Source organism: Apodemus sylvaticus, chromosome 3, assembly GCF_947179515.1.
Source record: "Apodemus sylvaticus chromosome 3, mApoSyl1.1, whole genome shotgun sequence".
Lineage (NCBI taxonomy): Eukaryota > Metazoa > Chordata > Mammalia > Rodentia > Muridae > Apodemus > Apodemus sylvaticus.
The window spans coordinates 162,636,954-162,663,561 of record NC_067474.1 but is presented as its reverse complement, the minus strand read 5'-3'; the positions used below and the strand labels follow the sequence as shown (position 1 = coordinate 162,663,561).

At 38.5% G+C, this 26,608-nt stretch overlaps 1 protein-coding gene and 1 pseudogene across 6 annotated transcripts in view; both read left to right on the top strand.

The window, feature by feature from the left end:
- The window catches only part of LOC127681612 (zinc finger protein 420-like), a 662,660-nt gene that overhangs the window by 314,079 nt on the left and 321,973 nt on the right, over window positions 1–26,608 (top strand). The window lies entirely within an intron of this gene.
- LOC127680434 (gastrula zinc finger protein XlCGF26.1-like) lies at window positions 4,045–26,388 on the top strand (annotated as a pseudogene).

Sequence of the window (26,608 nt, the reverse complement as noted above, 5' to 3'; positions counted from 1 at the left end):
AAAACTTTAATCACTATGACTGGAATGCAAGCAAGCCCTTGGTATTCACTTTAATCCTAAAGGACAAAAGTGCAGTTACTAAGTAAAAAGAGGCACCCCTGTTTGAAAGTGTTATCTAATTGAATAGCAGAAAATGTGAAATGTCACAGAAAGATCTGACAGAACAGAATATGCAAACTCTCCTGAATTGAGAGAGGAAAGGGAAGCTATTTAAGGGAGAGAAAGTCAGAACAGGAAGAAGAGAATAGAAAAGGAATACAATAGAGTGCATGGGCAGCAGTACAGTACAGCTGAGAGAGCAGGGCAACAGAGAGGGAGAAGAAAACTGTTTTACTGGGAGAGATTTTATATTGTCAGACTGAAGAGAAGCCATGACAGTCACAGTTACAGACACAATGAGCAAGAGAAAGAGAACACCCAGAAGGTTTTTTTTTTTTTTTTTGCTTTTTCATAAGTGAAACTTTTTTAAAAAATAATTTACATCTAGATAAAATAAAAAATCCAAATTTTTGAAACTTTACTAAGATTTTAAAACATTTTGAACTGAAAAAACATACACATTTGACACAGAAATATTGTAATATGGATCAACTCCAACTTGATTTGAAAATATGTGAATCAAACTACAGTTTTAGATGTTAGTAATTCACATTTAAGCAAGTTAGTGTCTTGCTGAATTCAGCCTTTGTAAAAACGAAGCTTAGTGCATATTTTAATGTTACATTGTAACAGTGTACCAATTACTGATAGTTCACCTTATTAAATAAAATGTTCTAGAAAGTTGATAAATAATAGCTAACCTCCTATGACATGTAAAATTCCCAATGCTAACAGTTACATTGTGTAACATAACACTTTCTATAGATTTCTATCCTATCTTAAAATTTTAAAAGCAATCAATGTAATGATTGTATCCACAACAATTTATCAGAGGAAGATCAAACTTTATTGAAACAGTTTGCATACAAAATATATTGCACTAAAAAAAAAAAAAAAAAAAACAACATAAAATCGAATCTGTTGTTCCTAGTATGTACAAAGAATTAGTACATAATAGATTTATATTAGTACATAATAGAATTAGTACATATAAGATTAGTACAGTTAATTTAAGGCCAAGCAGAGCATTTCAAGTGTCTCAGAGAAGAACCAGATTGTAAGAGTCAGCTGGGAGAGGAGTTGGAGCTGGAATAGCAGAGCAGCACCAGCCAGTTAAGAGCTGAGAATGAACAAAAAAGGGAGAGCTTATTCAGCAGGAAATTTCACAGACAGAAAACACTCTAGGTCTAGATAAGACTGTACACAGGCTAGAGTCTTCAGTCCTGGGCCTAGATAAATGGACAGAGGCAGTAAGCCTCCCAGACAATAATTACAATTGGAAAATAAAAGTTACTTTACAGCCCTGTGGAAAATCGAACACTGCTCAGTATAAAAGCTTTCTAGAATGTAAGAAGAGAAGAAACAGACCTCAGAATACTAAGGAAAAGAAACTCAACCAAACAGTAGAGAAAAGATTCACAGTGGCAAAAACTGCTATGCAAACCGGGGCAGGAGACAAAATTATTAAAGGCCATAGCCAGATTTGTATCTTGTGTGCTACAATCATAATATGTCAGGTAAGGCATGGCCACTAGTATCCTGGTGGCAAGATGCTCTGTGGGTAACAGAAGATTTTGTTGTTCTAGATGAGCCCAGCTAGCTCCTCAGGGGGAAGAAAAACACAGATTAAACTGATAATCTGGCTAAAATCCAATAAGGAAAGTCACAGGCCCTAGGAGGGAAAACACTACTGATACTTGCTTCATCTATAAAGAGCCCTTGTCACACCCATTGCCTGATCCTGATTTCAGTCTGGCTAAAAGAAACTTTGTTTTCAATGGGCAGCTGCTAATTCAGAGACTCAAAATTAATCAAATGTTGAACTCAACTGACTGCTGACTGCACTGCCTGCCGTGGGAAATACTCATCACATTTAATAATATTTTCAGTAAAATTTTCCAGCATCATAGATGTAATAGAATCTGGCAAAACCAAATTCATGTCCTTTTTCTACTGACAAGTAAGCCCCACCCGACCCTTAGTTCAATCCTTCTAACACACCTGGACCCCTGAGCCTCCTTGGCCTTTTCCATTCAGGGCTCTTACCTTCAATTTATAGTTATACAGTTTTGTTGCGTATAGAGACCTGAAAATGGAAAAATAATGATCAGAAAGAACCTGGAACGTTTCATGAGACAAAGATGAAAGATGCCGACACTAGGAAAAAGGATATACATGAAGAAAAGAAAAGGTACTATGAAATGTCTCTTTTTATCTGAGGATTTCTGATTACCCTAGAGATGTGACAGTCAGTCACATAACTAACACATGTCCAGAGTCTTTTTCCCAGCAACTCAGAAGAGGAGCAAGGAAGAATGTAAAAACATATTATGACACACTGAATACAGATGGTTGAACTTCTCCAACAAGTGGTTTTTAAAGAATGCCCTGAGTGCAGGGTCTAAACATTCCCACACCTGCAGGAAGTCCATAATGCAGAACTCAACAACCCATGAATGTATTATGACACACTGAATACAGATGGTTGAACTTCTTCAACAACCCATGAATGAGCAAGGGCAGAGTGCTTTTCATGAACCAAGGAGACATTTTTCTTAAGTAAGTGAGCAATCCTAATTATTTCAAAGGTGAGGTCTAATTTTGTCTTAATATATACTCAGTTTTATATCTGTAAAAACATGTTGGCCTGATACTATCCTCTCACAGGATGCTGTGATTCTTGGAAGGATTCAAGGAAATTCAGTAGGAATGGCTAACAGGAGAGTCTATTAACATCTCAATGCAGACTTTGGTGACTCAGCATTGTCTGGGCTCCTGGTTCCTCTTTGGGTCAGCCCTTCCACCCTCCTTGCTAATCCACAGTAACCCTCCCCCTCCAGGACCAGGTTCAGTCTGTACCCAAGCAGATACTCTGACTGCTTCTCCCTCAGACTAAAAAGCCAAAAAGTATCCTCTAAGTACCTCCAGCCCCCCTAAAGAAGTATCTTCTTGCAATGTTGCAGGTTGCATGTCTTTGGAAAGTAATAAAGCCTCATAAGAAACCTGATGGCCAAAAAAAATCAAAAAAAAAAAAAAGAAAAAAAAAAAAAAAAAAAGAAACCTGATGGCCTATAAAACAACCTGTAGCATGTGACCAAAGTCCTTCTCTTGGTCAGGATGTCAAATTTATAAAGTTTGCCCACATAGAGTAACTGGTTTTTCTCTGGCAACACTCAGGGTTAACAGAACCAACAACTTTCTTCCCCTTTGCAGTACCTGGCAGCAATCCTGTCTTCATTTTTCATTCAAAGCTAAAGTGTAACATTAATAACTAAGCCTATGAAGGCACATTTGTGAATGCTGTGTTTACCTCAAAGACTGCATATACCTCAGCGTTAAATTAATGGGGAGTATAATTTTGCTTGGTTAATGTTAATATTTACTCCCAAATGATGGTGTTTTATAAGAAAAGATTGTAATTCAACCCAATCTGCACTGGTCCCCCATATGAAAACTATCTACAAAGCTCTCTCGGGATACCTATTCAGTTCCCTGGAGAAAGGGAAATGAAATGGTAAACGGAGAAGTAGGGCAGTTGAGAAAGCCTGAAAATTTTGAATTCGAGGAGCTTTATTAAGGTTGTTTTGAAAAGAAACCCTCCTAGTATACAAACTGCAGATATGTCCAAGGACCTATGAGGCTATTTCAGAAAAAAATATTCTGGCAACCATAAAATAAACGAAAACTTCACCATAAACCCCAGTTCACAGGATCTCAAACTTCCTGATAATGGTAAGATATCCACAACACAACTGTGAGGGTGGCGGCAGAAAATGCACCCCTGCTCCACACCCCTGCTCCGCTCCTGCCCCTTTCCCAGCCCAACAGCTCCTCTGACCTGGCAGGGGACAGGACGAGCAGCTGAATGTCCTAGGAGGCCAGCACAGCAACTGCAGCTTAAGGAAGTTTTCAGGTTCCGCAAACACGAGGCACTTGTCTCCAACAATGACTTCCCGACCACACCACAGCCGAGAAACCCAGAGAATTCTGGAAGGGCGGGACTTCCTGTCACTTCCGCCTCCTTCCTCAGAGCCACTCCATCTGGACCCCAAAACAATAAAAAATGCTGTAAAAAATTGAGAATCTAAATTGAAAGTTCGCGAAGGAGGGTGTAGAATTACAGGAAGCTGCGGAATAATAGGCGGGTCACATTCTCTCCACTCTACACGTTTTTCTGTCCTTGAATTGTGTTCTCACTTACGCACTGTATAGAATTAGGCCTTATTAGAGGGGGAAAACCACTGTTGACTTTTTCTGTACTGTATGCTTTAGTTCTGTGTATCTATATCTTTATTATTCTTAGGAATGTTTCTTTTCTTACATTCTTGAGCGCTTTTATACAGAGCAATGTCTAATTTTTAACCGCACAGCTGTAAAAGTGCCTTTTATTCCCGTAATGTACTTGTTGTCTGGGAGGATTACTGACTTCATCTGTTAAACTAGGCCTAGTCCCAGAAGCCTCTCGCCTCCCGACAATCTTATCTAGACCTAGAGTGTTTTCAGCCCCTGAGATTTGCTGCTGAATAAGATCCCCCTTTCTTGTTCCTTCTAAACTCTTCACTGCCTGGTTCAACTCACCTGTTCAGGCTCAAATTGCTCTCCCAGCTGAGCTATTCAATCTGGTTCTTCGCCAAGGCATTGAATTGCTCTGCTTGGCCTTAATTTTTTCTAATCTTATGCCTCTGGCTCTTTCTCTTGCTCATTTTGTCTTTACCTGTGTCTAGCATGTTCTCTCTTCCCTTTAAAACACTTCCAGTAAAACTGTCTCCTTCTCCCTCTCTGTTGTTCTACCAGTCAACTCTACTGGCCTAATAACCTTCTGTACATGGATTTGCCTCACATAAATTAAACTTTAATATCTACTTGAATTAATTTAAAACACAAACTCCAGCAACAATTGGTGATCACCTTCACAACACTTGAGTGAACATGGTAAAGTATATTTGTCCTTCAAAGCCAGGATGAAAAAGAGAAGAAGCAAGATTTTTTTTTTTCTGGAAACTTATGACACCTATGATATTTAAAGTCTTTATCAAAAGGTCACAAGAACAGTGTTCTTCTCTTCATTCCTACATTTCCTTGTGAATGCATTCATTCCTGTTAAGGCATCTAAAAGCCTACCTACAGAATTTTTCTTCATCATGAATTTGTTCATGTTACAGAAACCGTGCATATAGGCTTCAAGTCAGAAAAGTCAATCCTTGTTGGTAGTATTGTTTGGTAAAATTTGGGAAATGCTGTCTTGGTGGAAGCAATATATCACTTGGAGTGGGTTTGAGGTTTTACATCCAACCACCATTTCTCAGTCCCAGTCTCTGCTTCATTCTTCAGGTTTGGATGTCATCTATGAGCTTCCTGTTTTAGCTGTTATATGTGACAAATTGTTGGGATGCCACCTTCTTGGTGATCCCATATCCCTCTCAATCATAAACCAAATTAATCACATTTAGTTGTTGCCATAGACATTGTGTTCTATCACCAAATAGAAAAGGCTCTGATACACACCCATAAAGCTTCACCCTTGGATGAGTTATTTCCTGAAATTGTAGACAATTGTGAAACCTAAAAGGGTTGCCTTTTTGATTACATTCCTAGGGAATTTTTCCATTTGAGTTTGCAAGTGCAAACAAAATCAAGAGTGAGATTGTAATGTTTGAACAGATTGTTAACACTTATCAAAATCTTTTTCTCCAGAATCAATTATTTTATTTGACTGGATGTAACTGTGTTATCTAAAGATATTACCACTTCCTTTACAGACATTAATTGCCTTCAGTATGTTTTTTTAATTCATTAATACTTCAGAGATATGCAAAAATCTCTAACAGACTCATGACACACTAAAATTTGTAAGCTTGTATAAAGGTACCAGTAAGTGCCATTTTACCAAACTGAATACATTAACAGGATTTCTCTGCAGTATGGCTTTTCTTATAATTTCTAACAACAATGAAGGCTTTATCACATTGCTAATTCATAGAATTTATTTCCCATATGCATTCTTTTATATATTCTCAGAGGTTATTTCTGTGAAAAGCCTTCTTCATATTTGTTAGAATAGGCAGGCAAATCCCAGACATATACCAAGCTTCAGGTCTCACGTGGGAGGTCTTATTGCCAGAAGCAGCCTCTGAGAGGGGGTGAGATGTAAGAAGAAGAGAAGAGGCTGTGGACAGGGGAAGACTTTTTATCCAGTCCATGAGGCATGTGAAGCACATGAAAGGGAAGTGGTGCCTTGGTGGGTGCCATGGCAACAGATGCAGGAGCAGTACTGTTGCCTACATCTGAGGAGTCTCCTAACTGGAGGGAGGAGCTGGCTGTGAAGTCACTTCTAGCTGTCCACAGATGAACCTGATGTTGTCAACATTGCTTATGGTTGTAGTATTTCTCTTCAGTATAAATTCTTTCATGACATTTAGATGATAGTGAATGCCAAGGCTTTACCCCATTGATTACTTTTAATAGATTTAGTCTTCAGTATGAATTCTTTTCTTTTTGCAGAATCCAGAGTTTAGTTTATTTTTTCCGTATTGTGTTACAATGTAATCTACCAGGACAGTTGCCTGAGGGAAATTCAAAGGCAGATACAGTTTAACACGGCTCCTATTCCTAGGAAATATCAACTTAAATAAGTACCTATTGAACTAAAATTTCATATCCCATGTTATCCTCATTTCCTTTCAACATCTTTTTTTTTTTTTTTTTTTTTGCCCACAAATCATTTTGTTCCTGTTGTCTTTGAGTTGATTTACATGATTTTCAAACTTTGATATCTTTGAACATGACTCTGGGTTTTCAATTCTTTATTTTGGATATCATATAAATTGCCATCCTTGCTGGGTGGTGGTGGTGCATGCCTGTAATCCCAGCACTCTGGGAGGCAGAGGCAGAGGCAGAGGCAGGTGGATTTCTGAGTTCGAGATCAGCCTGGTCTACAGAGTGAGTTTCAGGACAGCCAGGGCTGTACAGAGAAACCCTGTCTCCAAAAACACCCAAAAAATCAACCCCCCCCCAACCAAAAAAAAAAAAAAATCCCAGGTGCAGTGTCTTTCTGCATCCAGTTCTGGTCTAGTCTGGCACCAAGCTTGAGGGGAAGCTGTGCAGAGTAGGTCCTGGGAAGCTGTGTGGAAGGCAGCCTGCTATAGAAGTGGAGGAGAGTTACCTGTTGGCGAGGGTGGGCCTCCTGCAAGATTAGCTGTCTTTAAGCAAAAGACAAAATAAAAACAAAGGTATAATAAGCAAGCCAGGAAGCAAAAATACAAAAACAACAAAAATTGCTGTGAAGAACTGGGAAGCTAATTATTTAAAAGTTCCCGAAGTAGGTGGGATTAGAGTTACAGGAAGCTGCTGAGTACAGGGCGGGTCCAGGAGGAGTGGCTCTGAGGAAGGAGGCGGAAGTGACAGGAAGTTCCACCATTCCAGCATTCTCTCTGCACCTCAGCGGTCTAGTGGTCAGCAAGTCATGGTGGAAGACTAGTGCCTAGTATTTGCTGAACCTGAAAGCTGCAGTTGTTCTGCTCACCTCCTAGGACATTCAGCAGCTCGTCCTGTCACCTGCCAGGTCTGAGGAGCTGTTGGGCTGGGAAAGGGGCAGGAGCGGAGCAGGGGTGTGGAGCAGGGGTGCATTTTCTGCCGCCACTCCCACAATTGTGTTGTGGGTATCTTATCATTATCAGGAAGTTTGAGATCCTGTGAACTGGGTTTATGGTGATATTTTAATTAATGTAATAGTTGCCAGAATATTTTTCTAAAATAACCTCGTAGATCCTTGGCCATATATAGAGTTTGTTTGCCAGGAGGGTTTTCTGTGCAAAAGCCTTAATAAAGCTCCCCAAATTCAAATTCCTTCATGCTTTCTTAACTGCCCTGGTCATTCATTTGCCATTTCAATTCCCTTTCTCCAGGAACGAACTGAATAGGCATCCCGAAACTTTTTGTCGCATGGGGGACCAGTGCCGATTTCATTGAATTACAAAATTTTCGATACAAAGCACCATCATATGGCTGTAAATATTAACATTAACCAAGTAAAGTTCTACTCTCCATTAATTTAACACTGAGTATATGCAGTCTTTAGTGTAAATACAGCATTCAGAAAAGTGTCTTCATAGACTTAGTTATTAATATTGCACTTTAGCTTTGAATGAAAAATGAAGACAGGTATGGCTGAGGAAAAGATATGTAGTAGGTTCTGGTAACCCTGAGTGCTGCCAGAGAATAACCAGTTCCACCATGCGGGCAAGCTTTATAAATTTTATTTCCTGACCAAGAGAAGGACTTTGTTCACATACTACAGGTGGTTTTATAGACCATTGTAGTTTCCTATGAGGCTTTATTATTTTCCTAAGACATGTAACCTGCAGCATTGTAAGAAGATACCTGGTTCTTGGGCTGGTGGTGAGGTTAATTTTTGGCATTTTAGTTTGAGGGAGAAAGCATTCAGAGTTAACTAGTTGGGTCCAAAATGAACCACGCCTCCAGATGGAGGGAGGGCGGGACATGTGAAATTGAAAGTGAGCCTGTAGTTAGAGGGGCAGGCCAGGAGATAACCAGGAGAAAAGAAACCACTTAACCAACTATGTCTTCATTGATATGTTAACAGGCTCTTCAGTTAGCCCTGCCTCCTGAATGTCTTTGAATCCTTCCTTGGTTCTGCCCAGCTTGCTGTGAGATGCTGATAGCAGGCCAAGTTATTTTTATGAGTAGGAAACTTACTATGGATTAAGAACAAATTAGACAGCACCTGTGAAATAATCATGATTGCTCACTTCCTTCAGAAAAATGTCTCCTTGGTTCATGAGAAGCACTCTGCCCTTGCACAATCATGGTTTGCTGAGTTCTTGCAGGTGTGGAATGCTTCGACCCCTGCGCTCAGGGCTTTTTTCCCAGAGAACTTATGTTGGAGAAGTTCAACAGTCTGGATTCCGTGTGTCACGATATTTTTCTTACATTCTTCCTTGTTCCTCCTCCATGTTGCTGGGAAAAGGAATCTGTATGTGTGTTAACTGTGTGATTCATTATTATATCACATAGGAAATCCTTAGATTGAAAGAGACATTTTCATATCATCTCTTTCCTTCATGGTTATCCTTTTGTCTGCTGTTGGTATCTTTTATTTTTGTACACTGAAAAGTTCCAGGTTCTTTCTGAAGAATATTTTCCCATTTTCAGGTCTCCACATACCCAGCCAGATCTTCATAACTATAAATCAAAACTAAGAGCCCTGGATGATAAAGACCAAGGAGACTCTAACAAAGGTTCCAGGTATGTTAGAAGGAATGAACAGTGGTGGGGTGGGGCTAACCTGTCAGTTGAAATAGCACATGAGTTTGGTTTTTCCAGATGCTATTTCATTAATGATTCTGGAAGATTTCATTGAGAATAATATTAGATGTGACCATAAGGATTTCACATGGTAGGCAGTGCAGTCAGCAGTCAATTGATGTTAATATTTAATTAGTTTTGAGGCTCTGAATTAGCAGATGCCCATTGAAAACAAAGTTTCTTTTAGACAGACTGAAATCATCAGGGTGTGGCAATGGCCATTTACACATGAAGCCAGCATCAGTTTTTTTTTTGTTTTGTTTTGTTTTGTTTTTTTGAGACAGGGTTTCTCTGTGTAGCCCTGGCTGTCCTGGAACTCACTCTGTAGACCAGGCTGGACTCAGAAATCCACCTGCCTCTGCCTCTCAAGCTTTGGAATTAAAGGCATGTGCCACCACCACCCGGCTTAGTGTTTTCCCTCCTAGGGCCTGTGACCTTCCTTACTGGACCTTAGCCAGATTCTCAGTTTAATCTATGTATTTTCCCCCCACTGAGTAGCTCATCTAGAACAAGAAAATACTCTGTTACCACAGATCTTCTTGACACCATGATACTAGTGGCTATGCCTTACCTGGCATATTGAGATTGTAGCACACAGGATACAAATCTGGGTATGGCCTTTGTTAACTCTGCCTCCTGCCCCAGTTTGACTAACAGTTTTTGACACTATAAATGCTACCACCAGAGAGTCCATCCATGATATTTGTTGACAGAGTGAATGATCTGATCTGGGTTGTTTTTGTCCAGAACATGCACTTTCTTTCTGAATCTCATATTCTGTGCAGTCTAAATGGTATTTTGTCCTTGAATTATGTTCTCACTGAAGCCATGCATTGCATTAGTCCTGATTACAGTGGAATAATTACTGTTATCTTTTCCTGTACTGTTTGTTTTAGTCTTGAGTCTCTTTCCCTTAGTATTCTGAGGTATGTTTCTTCTCTTACATTCTAGAAAGCTTGTATACTAAGCAGTGTTAGATTTTCCACTTCGTTATAAAAGTACCTTTTATTTTCCTTTTGTAATTATTGTCTGGGAGGCTTATTACGTTTGTCCAGTTACCTTGGCCTAGACCTGTAAGACTTTAGCTTCTATAAAATCTTATCTTAACATACAGTGTTTTCAGCCTATGAAATTTCCAGCTGAATAAGATCCCCCTTTCTTGTTCATTCTCTCTCTCTCTCTGTCTCTCTCTCTCTCTCTCTCTCTCTCCCTCCCTCCCTCCCTCCCTCCCTCCCTTTCTATTTTTGGTTAAATGTATTATTTATCTACATTTCAAATGTTGTTCCCTTTCCTGATTCCCCCTCCCCCATGGAAAGTCTCATAACCCATCTCCCCTCCTCCTGTTCCCTAATCAACCCTCTCCTGCTTTTCTGTCCTAGTATTCCCCTACTTCCCAGGACCAAGGGGCCTCTCCTCCTGTTGATGTCCAACAAGGCAATCCTCTGATGCCTATGCATCTGGAGCCATGGGTAACTCCATGTGTACTATTTGGTTGATGGTTTTGTCCCTGGGAGCTTTGGGAATACTGGGTGGCTCACTCATAAGGTTTTTTTTTTTTTTTTTTTTGAGACAGGGTTTCTCTGTGTAGCCCTGGCTGTCCTGGAACTCACTCTGTAGACCAGGCTGGTCTCGAACTCAGATATCCGCCTGCCTCTGCCTCCCAGAGTGCTGGGATTACATGAGTGCTCCACCACCGCCTGGCAGAATACTCATAATGTTGTTCCTCTTATGGTGCTGCAAACCCCTTCAGCTCCTTGGGTCCTTTCTCTAGCTCCCCCATTGGGGACTTTGTGCTCACTTCAATGGCTGGCTGAGAGTGTCCCCTCTGTATTTGTCATACACTAGCAGAGCCTCCCAGGTGACAGCAATATCCATCTCCGGTCAGCAAGCACTTGTGGGCATCCACTGTAGTGTCTGGCTTTTGTAGCTGTATATGGATTGATCCCTAGGTGAGGCAGGCTCTGGTTGATCTTTCCCTCAGACTCGGCTCTACACTTTGTATCTCCTCCTGTGGATATTTTGTTCCCCCTTACTTCTAAGAAGTGACAGAATATCCATACTTTGTTCTTCCTTCTTCTTGAGCTTCATTTGATATGTGAATTGTGTCTTGGGTATTCCAAGCTTCTGGGCTAATATCCACTCATCAGTGAATGCATACCATGTGTATTCTTTTGTGATTCAGTTACCTCACTCAGGATGATATTTTCTAGTTCCACCCATTTGCCTGAGAATTTCATGAATTCATTATTTTTAATAGCTGAGTAGTAGTCCATTGTGTAAATGTACCACATTTTCTGTATCCATTCCTCTGTTAAGGGACATCTGGGTTCTTTCCAGACTTTGGCTATTATATGGCTGCTATGAAAATAGTGGAGCATTTGTCCTTATTACATGCTGGGGAATCCTCTGGGTATATGCCCAGGAGTGGTATAGTAGGGTCCTCTGGTAGTATTATACCCAATTTTCTGAGGAACTACCAAACTGCTTTCCAGAGTGGTTGTACTAGCCTTGCAATCCCACTGGCAGTGGGAGAGTGTTCCTCTTTCTCCACACACTATCCAGTGTTTGCTATCCCCTGCGTTTTTTGATCTTGGCTACCCTGACTGGTGTGAGGTAAAATCTTGGGGTTGTTTTGATTTGCAATTCCCTGATGACTAAGGATGTTGAACATTTCTCTAGGTACTTCTCAGCCATTCGATATTCCTCAGTTGAAAATTCTTTGTTTGGCTCTGTAGCCCATTTTTAATAGGTTACTTGGTTCTCCGGAGTCTTAACTTCCTGAGTTTTTTGTATATATTGGGTGTTAGCCCTCCATGGAATGTAGGGTTGGTAAAATGATTCTTAACCCTTAACTGGCTGGTTCTACTCAGCTGTTCCAGCTCAAACTCCTCTCTCAGCTGACTCATTCTATCTGCTTCTTCTCTGAGACACTGAAATGCTCTGCTGAGCCTTAAATTAAGTATACCGATCTTTTTAAATCTTCGGGGGCTTCTCTTTCTCTTGCTTGATCTCTTTACCTGTGACTAGCATGTTCTCTGTCCAATCGGACTACATAAAATCTCTCTGAATAAAACTGTTTCTCCCTCTCTGTTGCCCTGCTCTCTCAACTGTTCTGTACTGCTGCCCATGCACTCTACTGTATTCCTTTACTATTCTCTTCCTGTACTGTCTTTCTCTCCCTTAAGTAGCCTCCCCTTCCTCTCTCATCTCAGGACAGTTGCGCATATCCTGTTCTGTCAGATCTTTCTGTGACATTTCACATTTTCTGCCATTCAATTAGACAACACTTTAAAACATGGGTGCCACCTTCTTAGTAACTGTCCTTTTGTTCTTTGGGATTAAAGTGAATACTAAGGACATGCTTGTATTCCAACTATAGTGATTAAAATTGTGTGCCATGGGCTGAACCACACGCGAAGTTGAAACAGGTTCAAATATCCCTACATAATATTTGGTTGCTTTAGTTCTACAGAATTTCTTTTTCCTGAACTGAAAACTAAGATTCACAAATAATACTCTTCATTATGTAGAAATCTGTTTCATCTATTCTGACTTCTACCAAGATTGTATTGTGATCCTCTTTCATGATTGGTCAATGAAATTCTGTTCTTTGTGAGATTGTCTTTCTTAGCATTTGTAATCTAGAAGGTTTGCTGGCATTGTGAGTGGCAAAGTATAGCTCAGATTGGTGTCCATTTCTTGTGTGGGATAGCGCTTCACTATGTTGTACATTAGGAATATTTCCTAGTTTTCTTGTATTCCTTCATTCTTCACAGGAAACGTCTCATTTTCTATGACCTCATGAAGTATGTATTTCTTATTCCTTTGTGCATATTTTCATCAGTTTATTAGCTAAGTAGGTTTTTGACTAAAAAGCATGTTTCAATATATCACTGTGTTCAAATGTACTTTATACACTGTCAATACTAGTAGCCACTTTTCTTGATTTAATATTACATTTGCCAGTTATTTTCTCTTAGGTTTGGGATATATTCCATGCTCTCCTGATTTTAATCTGTGGATAAATATTTAGCACTACTGTATGCTAATGTCACCTCTTTTGATGGTAAGGGATAGTACAAGACAACTGGAGAGAGGTACATTATTACAGCACTTAGATGTGAAAATAGGCAGATACAACTGTGAGTACAGTAATCCAGTCACTGAGAGACTTTCCTAGGGAATGCTAGGCTAGAATGCTGTGGTCTTCTAGTACTCAAGGGTTCCAGTGTCTGAACACTACACATTGCTATTTGAGTTTCTCAGCTGTAAAAAGATTGTGATAAACCAATTTCAGCTTTCCAATTTGACTGGAAAGCTCAAAAGTTTGGAATTATGTCTGTTCAGAATCAGGTGTGTATTTGAGGAAATATCAGTTCCAAGATTTAAAGTCAGAGCCCTCGTGTTCATATTGATTTCATGATGGAAGTATGTAAAACCATGGGTTATTCTTGTCATTCTAGAATGTGCTCTTGTTCAGTCTCCATGAAATTGAAGGTGTACCTTTCCTGTTATACACACAGACAAAATAATTCCATGATACACATTCATTTTATATATTTACTTCTTTTTGAATTTAAAACACAGCATCGGTCACTGGAGCAGGAATTTATGATCTGTTGGTGGTAGAAATGACAGCGATACTCAGCCTATGTGTTACAGTCAAGAATCATAAAGTGACATGCTTTTGAAAAATGTCCTGATTACTCCTTAAAAATTTATGTATTCCTATGCCCATTTTTTATTACCCACTTGTTGCTGTCTATAAATGCCCAGGGCATCAAGTTTTACATATTGAATTTTTTTAAAAAAGATTTGTTTATTATATGTAAGTACACTGTAGCTATTTTCAGATACACCAGAAAAGGGCATCAGATCTCATTATGGATGGTTGTGAGCCACCCTGTGGTTGATGGGATTTGAACTCAAGACCTTCAGCAGAGCAGTCAGTGCTCTTAACCACCGAGCAATCTCTATAGCCCCCATATTGTAAATTTTTGACAGCATTATATTTTTCCGTGCATGTCAAATTTCTGTTTTACAGAAATTCCTGTTCTCAGTAATGTTTTTATCACATGAATAAGGGATTATCTTCATTTTTTTCATGCATACTAATGTTAGAATGTTTACAGAGAAACATTCTGATAGAGTATTTGCCTTACCTCATTAATTTGCTGTTGCAGATATTACAAATCTCCTAAAAATTATTTTAATCTGTGCTGTCTAAATCTCCTAGTACTTGCAATTATAGGTGAGTGACCTTTGCACATGAAGTGCCCCAGAGTGCTTGCACAGTTACCATCGCCTCATTCTCAGTCCCATCCCTTGTTATCTTGTTATTCATGTTTTCATCATACCTGTGTGTGTCATGTATGTTCTGAGGCAGGTTTTGGGTGGGTATCCATGCTGTCATATGTTCATAATTCCATATTCCATAGTAAATGGCAGTATGGGTTCCCATAACTCCACTTCCTCCTCCTTTTAGAGCCTTGCCTTTTCCTCCGCTGCTGGGTTTTTACTCAGAACTCTCTAAATCGGCTGTTTCCCTTCACAGACTATGTTTGTCTGACTTAGGCTGAAAGCACCAACAATTGAAGTGCATTTCCAGTATTTCTCCATATAGCAGTATGTCAGTTACCAACTTGTCACTACTACACTGGTAGTTACACATTGTCACATAGGTTGGTATTACAGCACAAGGGTCAGCATCTAGGGAGAGCCATTACGGACTCCTAACACCCATCTGCCTACAGCACTGTTTATAGCAGTTTGTAGGCTAAACCAGCACATCCAAGATTATTTTAGACACTGAATGGTCTTCTGATTTCTCTGACTATTCTTTAGGAATGTGTAAAACCAAATCGTATTGTCTCATTATTTTTCTATGGCTTAGTAAGAGTATTATCAGATATCTTATGTATTCTAGTGTGAAATACATGAAATACAATTCAATTCTAAGCATCCATCATGGTAGCCACTAGCCCAGTGTGCTTGAGTCTAGACTCAGGAAGATAATTTCTCACAAATAACTCTGAGTAATAATGTTTCATGGCAGGTATGCATGTGCTCTCATTTTTTGCCTTGTGTCTGCTGATGTTAGAAATAGGCCTCAGATTATACTCATATTCCTTTCCACACTAAATATGTCATTACGTGCTCTCATGTATGTAGAAATGTTGACAAGATTCCTGGTACTATTTTGCTTTTAATGTATTTTTATGTGTTTTAGCATTGTTCATACTGTAGTTGTATTAATTTCACCTTTGTGTTTTTCAAACCCTGTTGTGAAATTTCAAGGAGAGGTCCAATATTTGAACCCGGGAGAAGAACAACAAAAAGAATGAGTGCTTCTCTGGTAAACACTTCACAGGTCAGTGTGCTGTCCACATTTTTTTAAGAAATCTCTCTATCATTCAAACTATTCAAAAATTTTAGCATCTACATGTGGTCATGTTAACTAAAGGTCTTATTTTTCTATTATCTTCATTTTCTTTTGGGATAATGGAAATTTAATGTTTAGGAATTTCACATATATTACTCCATTATATTTTCATTAGATTTTGTACTGTGAGGAAATACAATTTCCATGGACTGAAGACCTGCAGGTCTGAAAGAGAATCTATTGTAAATGATTCTTTTTGTTTTTGTTTTTGTTTTTTTGGTGTTTTGGATTTGGTTTTTTCGAGGCAGGGTTTCTCTGTATAGCCCTGGCTGTCCTGGAACTCACTCTGTAGACCAGGCTGGCCTCGAACTCAGAAATACTCCTGCCTCTGCCTCCCAGAGTGCTGGGATTACAGGCGTATGCCACCACCACCTGGAGTAAATGATTCTTAATGCTTTTGATGGCTAATTTCTACATTAGATGAAGTTGTCTATTATATTAATGTGGAAGGAAAGTCTCATGTGTCACATAAATAGCATTTCAGTTATGTTCTGGGTTCCAGACAAAAACTTGTGATGTGGATATGGAAATATGTGGAGACTGATGACACTGAGGAATATATGGAAGAGAACAATTTGTAGAAGTATAAAATTATAAGAGCGCACTGTCTGGAATCCTAATCGTAAAAGCATTAACATCCTGGATGCACAGAAGATGACAGGAATATGTGTCTTTCTTTTGCTATAACACTGATGTGTTTGTAAGTAGATGCAGATTGCATTACTTTTTTTAAAATTTTATAACATTTTTTTCATTTATATATTTATTTATTCTGCTCCAGATTTTATTCTCCCTCACCTCCCCATCCCCCCATCACTATTCTACATCCCATACCTCCTTCCCAGCCCCAGCTCCCATTCAATCAGACTGCTAAACTCTCTAGAGCCTTTAGTCTCTTGAGGGTTAGGTGCACCTTGGCTGCCTGAACCCAGATCCAGTAGTCCTCTGTTTTATATGAGTTAGGAGCCTCATATCAGCTGGTGCATGCTGCTAGTTTGGTGGCAGAGTGTTTGAGATCTCAGGGGTCCAGGTTAATTGAGACTGCCCGTCCTCCTACAGGTTACCCTGCTCCTCAGCTTCATCCAGCCCTTCCATAATTCAACTGCATAGGCCAGCAGCTTCTGTCCATTGGCTGGGTGCAAATATCTGCATTTGACACTTTCAGCTGCTTCTAGGGTCTTCTGGAATGCAGTCATGATATGTCCCTTTTTGTGAGTGCTCCATTGCCTCAGTAATAGTGTCAGGCCTTGGGAAGTCTCCTAGAGCTGGAACCCACTTTTGGCCTGTGGCTGGACCTTGTTTTCCTCAGGTTCCTCTCCATTCCCATCCATGCATTTCTTTCAGACAGGAAAAACTATAGGTAAGAGTTTTGACTGTGGGATGGCAATCCCCTCCCTCACTTGATGGTCTGTCTTTCAGGTGGAGGTGGGATCTATATGTTCCCTCTCCCAACTGTTGGACATTTCATTTGAGGTCCTAAGATTCTCTCACCTCCTGAGTCTCTGGTGCATTCTGGACGGTCTCCCTAACCTCCTACTTCTTGAGGTTGCTTTTTTCCTTTTTTTTCTACTGGCCTCAGGGCTTCAGTCTTTTTCCTCACCCTATACCAGATCCTCCTCTTGCACATTCACTGCCCCCCCGCGCCCCTTTCCATCCGATGTCCCTCCCTCCCCACTTGTGAAGGCTTTCTTGTCTCTCCCAAGTGGGACTGAGGGGTCCTCACTTGGGTCCTTCAGGTTGTTGACCTTTTTGAGTTCTGTGGACTGTGTGTGTGTACACGTGTGCGTGCACTTGTGCGTGTGCATTTGGAATTTTATGTGACACAATGATCATGGGTGTGTTTACACCTGAGATTTATTTGTGTCAAGAGAGATACTGCCCTGTGTGGTGCTCTATGGCAAGTTCTCAATGGGTTATTTCCCTGTTCTCTTTTGGTTTATTTCTGGGTCTTCAATTATATTCCATTGTCCTGCCTGCCTGCCTGTCTCTGTACCAACACCATGTGATTTTTATCACTATTGCTTTGTAGTAGAGCTTGAGGTCAGAGATGGTAATTGCAATTGAAATTCTCATATTATTGAGAATAGTTTTTGCTATACTGTTTTTGTTGTTGTTGTTGTTGTTGTTTTTCCAGATCAAATTGGGAATTGCTCTATATCTGTGAAAAATTGTGTTGGAATTTTAATGAGTATTGTGTTGAGTTTGTAGGTTGATTTTGGTAACATTGCCATGTTTCCTTACCAGCTCAATGAATTCTTTGGTGGAATTTTGGAAATTTGGGGGTCACATATGTATACTATCATATCATCTGCAAATAGTGATGTCTTGACTTCTTCCATTCCAATCTGCATCACTTTGGCATCCTTTTGTAGTCTAATTCCTCTGGCTAGAACTTCAAGTACTATGTTGAATAGATAGACAGACCATGTGCAGCCTTGTCTAGTTGCTGATTTTGGTTGAGTGCTTCAAGTTTTTCTCCATTTAGTTTGATGTTGACTATTGGTTTGCTGTATATTTCTTTTTCTATGTTTTATTATGAATTACTTAGCATTGAATTACTTATCTTTTATAGCAAGTAGGGGGGGTTGTATCTTGTTAAAGCCATTTTAAGCATCTAATGAGATGATCATTTTCAATCCATTCCTATCTGCATTACTTTGGCATCCTTTTGTAGTCTAATTCCTCTGGCTAGAACTTGAAGTACTATGATGAATACACAGGCTCTTAATATGTTTTATTACGAGCATTGAATTACTTATCTTTTATAACAAGTAGGGGTGTTGTATTTTGTTAAAGCCATTTTAAGCATCTAATGAGATGATCATTTAATTTTTTTCTTGGAGTTTTTGATACACTGTATCATGTTGATGGATTTCTGTATATCGAACCATCCATGCATCCCTGGATAAAGCTTGCTTATTCTTGGTGAAAGATAATTTTAATTTGTTCTGGAGTCAGTTTGCTAGAATTTTAGTGAGTATTTTTGCAGTGATATTCATAAGGAAAATTAGTCTGAAGTTCTCTTTCCTTGTTGGGTCTTTGATTAATTTAGGTATCAGTGTAACTGTGGATTCTTAGAATGAATTAAATAGTGTTGCTTCTGATTCTATTTTGTGGAAGAATTTGAAAAGTATTGGTATTAGGTCTTCTTTAAAGGTCTGATAGAATTCTGCACTAAACCCATCTGGGCGTGGGCTTTATTTTAGTTGGGAGACTTTTAATGATTACTTTTATTTCTTTTGGGGTTATGGGACTGTTTAGATTGTTTATCTGATCCTGATTTAACATTGGTACCTGTTATCTGTCTAAAAAATCATTATTTCATCTAAATTTCCAGTTTGTTAAATATAGACTTTTGTTATAGGATCTCATTTTTTTTTAATTTCCTCGGTTTCTATTGTTATGTATCCCTTTTCTGATTTTGTTAATTTGGTTACTGTCTCTATGCCCTCTGGTTAGTCTGGCTAAGGGTTTATCTTTCTTGTTGATTTTCTCAAAGGACGAGCTACTGGTTTATTGATTACTTGTATAGTTTTCTTTGTTTCTACTTAGTTAATTTTGTCTCTGCATTTGTTTCCTGCCTTCTATTCCTCATGGGTGTGTTTGCTTCTTTTGTCCTAGAGCCTTCACATATGCTGTTAAGCTGCTGGTGTATGATCTCTCCAATTTCTTTAGGGAGGCACTCAGAGCTATGAGTTTCCTTTTAGCAATGTTTTCATTGTATCCAATATGTTTGGATATGTTGTTCCTTCATTTTTTTAAATTCTAAAAAGTATTTAATTTCTTTCTGTATTTCTTCCCAGACCAAGTTATTATTGAGTAGAGAGTTTTTAAGCTTCCATGTGTAGGTGAGCTTTCTGTTGTTCTGTTGTTATTCTTAGTCCATGATGATGTGATAGGATGCATGGGATTATTTCATATTTTCCGTATCAGTTACCACTCGTTTTGTGTTTATAATATGTTCAATTTTGGAGAATGTACCATGAGGTGCTGAGAAGAATGTGTGTGTGTGTGTGTGTGTGTGTGTGTAAGTATGAAATGTTCTATAAATATCTGTTAATTCTATTTGGTTCACACATTATGTTAGTTTCACTGTGTCTCTGTTCAGTTTGTTTCCATGGTCTGTTCATTGGTGAGAGTGTTGTACTGAAGTCTCCTACTCGTATTGTATCAGGTTCAATGTGTGCTTTGAGATTTAGTAGAGTTTCTTTTACAGATGTGGTTGCCCTTCCATTTGGGATATAGATGTTCAGAATTTGGAGTTCATCTTGGTAGGTTTTTCCATTGATGAGTATGAAGTGTTGTCATTCCTCCTCTTTTTCAATAACTTTTGATTGAATGTCAATTTTATTCAATATTGGAATGGCTACTCCAGATTGTTTCTTGGGACCATTTGCTTGGTTATTCTTTTTTTCCAATTTTATCTCTTCTATTCTTTTTTTTTGTCAATTTGTATACACATATATTTCACATATTGTTAATAGGTCTTCTATGAAACACAAGATCAAAAACTCCTATAGAACAATGAGATAACCTTGTTTTGCCTACATATCAAAAGCTCTTATAAAGCCAGTCATAGATCCACCCACTCTAGTGGAGGGGGGGGATCAGGAGAAGCACAAGTTGAATGTCATCCTCAGCTATGCAGGGAACTTAAGAGTCATCATGGTTTATATGAGGCCTTCCTCCTGGCCTGCAGACAGGACTATGTGGTCCCTACTGATGGGGCTGGGGTGGGGCTACAGGGCAGGCTCCCTTTTTTGTTTGTTTGTTTTTTTGGATTTGTTTTTGTCTAAGACAGGGTTTCTCTGTGTAGTCCTGGCTGTCCTGGAGCTCACTCTGTAGACCAGGATGGCCTTGAACTCAGAAGTCCGCCTGCCTCTGCCTCCTAGAGTGCTGGGATTACAGGCGTGCGCCACCACCGCCTGGCATAGGCTCTTATTCCTTAGAAGGAAGCCTGGTTCATCTACTCTTTTTCCTTTTCTCTTGAAATAATGTGGTCCATACGGAAAAACTGAAGGGATTTTGTTAATGCTTTAATTTTGCTTTACAATATTTCTTAAGTATATAATTGTTCATCTGCATGCATTTGCATACACTGAATGATACATTATGTCCATAGATCCCTGGATTCTGTACCAAACTCTTGAGACTGAAGTCACAGCAAGAGTTTTTAACTCTTAGTCAATTTTTCCTACCCCTGGTTTATATTTCTTATGCCCATTTGTAATAGACATGTGTGTCATTGTTTTTTAAAAACAAACTAAGATTTCTTTTTTTGAGACAGGGTTTCTCTGTGTAGCCCTGCCTGTCCTAGAACTCACTCTGTAGACCAGGCTGGCCTCGAACTCAGAAATCCACCTGTCTCTGCCTCCCAAGTGCTGGAATTAAAGGCGTGCACCACCACTGCCCAGCACGAAGGAAGAATTAAAGGTAATAGTTATCTATGGAAGCTACTATTCTGGTACACAAATAATGTCATATACCAAAGAAAGAAAATAATGATAAAATTGCACAATTGAAAATTTCCATTAAGTCAATCCTATGGTGAATAATGTATTCCATGTGAAGTGTTAGAATAATTCTCCCTCAATTTCAAAGATTTGATTAAGAAATTATTCTACTTCATTGAAATGAATTGTGACATATACAATTTATTTACCCATAGAAACCTAAGTATTCTTTTATGAAAGACCATATGGAATTTATGAAATACTAATTATTTGTATTGCTTGTGCCAGCTTTCTTATAACTTTAAATAATTTGATGCTCTCTAATAGTGGTTTTTCTATTTCCTAGTTGTCAATATACTTTCATATAATAATTTCCCTAACTATTAGATTCTATGTGTCATTTGAGATGTTAATGTATGTCCTGACATTGCAGTCCTTTTCTGTCTAAAAATAAAAAAAATGGTAACATTTAGTATGTTATAATACAGTCATGTGAGATACAGCTTCGTCCACGATTGAACTAGTTACCATATTTGAGCAAGGTGGACTTTGTAGAACTGAAAGCATATTTTTTTTTTTATCATGACTTGACCATCTGTGATGACACTAGGGTTGTCTTTGATATTAATGCTTATTTCATAAAAGTACATTTCTACATCTAGATATCAAATGTACCTAGTATATTCTATAAAGTTTTGCTGCTTTTGAGGTGATTATATCATGCATTCACAGAGAGATATAAACAGAAGGAAGTCTATGACTATTTTAGAAAGTGTATTTTATTAGAGTAAGCAACTTTTTTGTACAATGTTGGTTACATTTGCCTGAAATTATGCATATGTGCTGTATAGTCCTACTGGCCCTGGTGTTCCAGCAGAGATAACTGGCTTTTAAAGAACTAAGTTTAAAAATCCAATATGTAGTGCCATGATATTGCTGGGATACAAATTTCATAATAGAGGACTTAAAACGATAATCCTATCTGCACACAAAATTTTCTAACGTAGTTCTTGTGGGAAATATTTCATTTGCTTCTAAGGTCTCAGAAAAACACAGAAAATTAATGAAATGGTGAGCCTTCATAAATGAGAGCATTATAGTAAGTCACTCTATAGATTGCCTATATAGGAGCAGCAATTCATAATGTTAGTCACATTTCTATGAAACTTTGAGAAAACATTTGTCCTTTAATATTTTACTTTCCTCATCTGTATCAGAAAATATATTCTATTCTTTAGGGCCTTTTTTTTAAAAAATATTTTTATTTTCTATATTCTTTGTTTACATTCCAAATGATTTCCCCTTTCCTAGATCCCCCCTCCTCATATGTCCCATAAACCTTCTTCTCTCTATCCATTCTCCAATGACCTCGCTCCTTTTTTTCTCTGTCTTTATATTCCCCTCCAATGCTAGATCAATCCTTTCCAGGATCAGGACCTTCTCCAAACTACTTCATGGGAGTCATCTGTTATGCGATTTGTGCCTTGGGTATTCAGGTCTTCTGGGCTAATTAATATCCACTTATCAGGGATTGCATTCCATGTGTATTCTTTTGTGACTGGGTTACCTCACTTAGAATGATATTTTCCAGAGCAAACCATTTGCCTAGAAATGTTGTGAATTCATTGTTTCTAATTGCTGAGTAGTATTCCATTGTGTAAATATACCACATTTTCTGTATCCATTCCTCCTTTGAGGGGCATCTGGGTTCTTTCCAGTTTCTGGCTATTATAAATAAGGCTGCTATGAACATAATGGAGCATGTGTCTTTATTGCATGCAGGGGAATCCTTTAGGTATATGCCCAGGAGAGGTATAGCAGGGTCCTCTGGAAGTGTCATGTCCAGTTTTCTGAGGAACCGCCAGACTGATTTCCAAAGTGGTTGTACCATTTTACAACCCCACCAGCAGTGGAGGAGTGTTACTCTTTCTCCACATCCTCGCCAACACCTGCTGTCTCCTGAATTTTTGACCTTAGCCATTCTGACTGGTGTAAGGTGAAATCTCAGGGTTGTTTTGGTTTGCATTTCCCTAATGACTAATGATGTTGAGCACTTCTTAAGGTGCCTCTCAGCCATCCGAATTTCTTCAGGTGAAAATTCTTTGTTTAGATCTGTAACCCCATTTTTTAATAGGGTTATTTGTTTCCCTGGGGTCTAACTTATTGAGTTCTTTGTATATATTGGATATTAGCCCTCTATCAGATGTTGAAAAGATAGCCTTTTCAACAATGGTACTGGTTCAATTGGAGGTCAGCATGCAGAAGAACGCGAATTGATCCATTCTTATCTCCATGTACTAAACTTCACTCCAAGTGGATCAAGGACCTCCATGTAAAACCAGACACAGTGAAACTAATAGAAAAGAAACTGGGGAAGACCCTAGAGGACATGAGCACAGGGGAAAAGTTCCTGAACAGATCACCAATAGCTTATGCTCTAAGATGAAGAATTGACAAATGGGACCTCATAAAATTACAGTTTCTGTAAGGCAAAGGACATGGTTAAAAGGACAAAACGGCAACCATCAAATTGGGAAAGGATATTCACCAGGGCCTTTTATTAATATAGGAAAGCAATTATGTCCAGAGCAAATAACTAGTTTTCCATTACAGGGTCTGTTAACCTTCAAGGATGTGGCTCTGGACTTCTGACTGGAGGAATGGGAATGTCTCAATTTTGCTCAAAGGGCATTGTGCATGGATGTGATGATGGAGAATTACAACAATCTTTTGTTTGTCGGTAAGACTACTGTTCTTGTTGATTTTCTGAATCTTTATTTGAATTTTCTTCCTATATTTTTTGAGATATTTCCATCCCTCTTATCTATCTTTAAATGGAAACTTATGAATTAAAAAATATCAAATGTGGAATTTGGGGAGCGAAGGCTTTGGGAGATGATGGGGCCTGAGAACAATGGGATCCTTGGGAATCCCAGTGTTTGTGACTGTGCTTGTTGCCCTACATACTGCGGACCTTCTGGAGGCCCCAAGACTACAGAGATGATTGATTCTGGAGAAGCTGAAAATCTCCTTATTTATGATTTTTTAAATAATGCTCAAGTTTTTAAGTGGATGCAGAACTGTTGGTTTGGAAAATTTTGATTTATTTATTTACATTTGGACATATGGTCTCTGTTTAGTGCTGATACTGAATGATCTTTATCCAACATCTTGAATGCTGAGACAAGTGTTTGTAGAGGATTCATTCTATATCATGAATATTTAGCTGACCAAAGCTGCACAATTTCACTGTGAATCAAGTCATAGTCAAAAATCAGAATTACTTTGTTTGAGATATAATTTGTGACAATTCAAAACCTGATCAATCACTTTTTTGGCCTGGCTTCTGCAAGGTACAATTTTAAAAATAAGATTTAGAATGGTATTATCATTTCCCATCAGTTGATGTAGATCAGAATTGAGGATCTTCTGAGAATCCATGTAATCATTATGAAAAAAGCAAAAAGTCTCTAGAGAATGTGAATTCTGTAGAAGGTCTAGTTAGCCTGAAATGTCAGCAAACACCCATTATTGAATCTCTTTCTCCCCAGGACAGTAATCCCTGTCATCTCTATTTGCACTTTTTTCAGAAAATCATCTCATATGTGGCAAACATGGGAAGGTCTTAGATCAAGACAGAGAGTGCATTGTCCAAGAGCATGTGAAGATACAAGAGAAGTCTTCTAAATGTAATGGGCTTAGCAACATGATTAATGAATCCACCCAAAGTACACCTTATAAAACTAATGACAGTGATGTTGCTCTCCAGTCCTCAAATCTGAAAAGACATAAAACTGGGAAAACCAGAGAAGTTTGCAAATATAATGACTGTGTAAAGTGTTTAAATGAGTGCACTCTCATTAGTGTAAATCAAGGAATACACATGGGGAAGCAAGAAAAAAGCAATATAGAATTTGTTATTGATTATGTCCCTAAACATAAACTGATGCAGAATCAAACCAATAATGGCAAGAAGCTTTACAAATGTAGTGAATGTGACAAATGCTTTAGCCACATAAAAACTCTGAGATGTCATCAGAGAATCCATACAGGAGAGAAACTGTACAAATGTATTGAATGCGACAAATGCTTTACCCAGAAAGGCTGTTTTAATAATCATCAGAAAATTCATACAGGAGAGAAATCATACAAATGCAGTGAATGTGACAAATGCTTTAGGTACAAAGATGGTCTGAGAATTCACCAGAGAATTCATACAGGAGAGAAACCTTACAAATGTAGTGAATGTGATAAATGCTTCACTGATCAAGGCAGTCTGAGAAGTCATCAGAAAATTCATGCAGGAGAGAAACCTTATAAATGTAGTGAATGTGACAAATGCTTTACCCTACAATCCCATCTTAGGATTCATCAGAGAACTCATACAGGAGAGAAACCTTACAAATGCAGTGAATGTGACAAATGCTTTACCCAACAATCCAATCGGAATAATCACGAGAGAATTCATACAGGAGAGAAACCTTACAAATGTAGTGAATGCGATAAATGTTATACTGAAAAGGGCAAGCTGAGAATTCATCAGAGAACTCATACAGGAGAGAAACCTTACACATGCAATGAATGTGACAAATGCTTTACTGAAAAAGCCACTCTGAGAGTCCATCAGAGAATTCATATGGGAGAGAAACCTTACACATGCACTGAATGTGACAAGTACTTTAGGTACAAAGTTAGTCTGAGAATTCACCAGAGAATTCATACAGGAGAGAAACCTTACACATGCACTGAATGTGGCAAATGCTTTACCCAACAATCAACTCTGAATAAACATGAGAGAATTCATACAGGAGAGAAACCTTACAAATGCAGTGAATGTGATAAATGCTTTACTAAAAAAGGCAGCCTGAGACATCATCAGAAAATTCATACAAGAGAGAAATCTTAAAACCTTAAAAATGTAGTTAATTTGAAAAATGCTTTACCCCAAAACACCATCTGAACAGTCATCAGAGAATTTATACATGAGACAAATATTAAAAATATTCTGTTGCAAATGCATTATCACAACCTCATTTGGAGAAATCATCAAAGGTTTCATACAGTGAAGAAAAATGTATTAGTGAAGTGAATCCTTTATGAAGAAATGTCATCTTAACATTCATTACAGAATCCTTACAGGAGAGAAAATCTTTCAAATGCATTGCAGATATGAATCCTTTAGTTTTGGCCTATCTCTTAGAATTTAACAGAGACTATATATAGGCACAAATCTTAGCAAATGTATGCAGAAATATCTTTGACTTCATTTTTGTTGTTGTTGTTGTTGTTG